Below are 1,014 nucleotides of genomic sequence, written 5' to 3' on the forward strand. Positions count from 1 at the left end.
ACGTTCCGCGCATTCATTGGAACCACCCAACCCCTTCCTGCTCTAAAAACTCCAGTGTTTGTCAACCATTTATTGACGTCGTTTTAGATTTCAACCTTTCTCAGATAGTTTCCCTTCCTACACGAGTCTCTCCTTCCTATTCAAACATTTTAGATCTTGTTCTTCCTTCTCGCCCTGAATTATTTCCAACGCCTTTGATACTGTTGGACGGAACTAGTTACCACAAAAATATTCATACTTACTTAAAAGTTGAAACTAAAAAATGTTTCGTTCAGGAAAGATAATATTGCCATACAAAAAGGCAAGTACGCAGAAACAAACCGAATGTTGCGTGACTATTTCTCTTTTTCCTTGATTAATTTTGATACAAAAGATGTTAACGAACATTGGAACTTATCTAAAAAAAAATTAAATGAACTTGTTAACATTAACATCCCATTCGAAGACCTCAGGCCTTCCTGGACGAAACCATGGTTTAATCGACAACTTAGGTGTTTTTGTAACAAAAAGAAAAAGCTTTTCCTTGCCGCTAAACGTGATGACACTCCTAAGGTATGGTCCAAATATAAATATAGTGAACATAGCTACAAAATGAAATTACGAGAGTGCAAAAGCGTGTACTCTCAGCAGACGCTCCCTTCTATACTTAGAACCCTCGTCGTTTGTGGAGTATTGTTAACTCAAAAGACAAAGCTTTACCCAAGATTTTTAGTGACTCGGGTGATATTGTGCCAGATGATCAGTGTGCAACTATGTTTAATGATGCTTTTTGCAATGTATCTTTCTACTGACTGCTTGCCTGGTCAAGTTCCTGCTGATTAGTTTCCAACGGGCCCTGTTTCTGTGGAATTTAGCAGTGTATCTTGAATTATTAACTCATTAAAGGTCTCGTCGTCCTCTGGGGTTGACAATGAAAACACTAAAATATTACGTAACACTAGAACACTAGCCTGTCTTCTAGTTGTTGTTTTTTTCTGACCAATATATTTCAGTAGTCTTTGGAGTCGGGTGTGG

Source organism: Ixodes scapularis, unplaced genomic scaffold (assembly GCF_016920785.2).
Source record: "Ixodes scapularis isolate PalLabHiFi unplaced genomic scaffold, ASM1692078v2 PGA_scaffold0__279_contigs__length_252992795, whole genome shotgun sequence".
Taxonomy (NCBI): Eukaryota; Metazoa; Arthropoda; class Arachnida; order Ixodida; family Ixodidae; genus Ixodes; species Ixodes scapularis.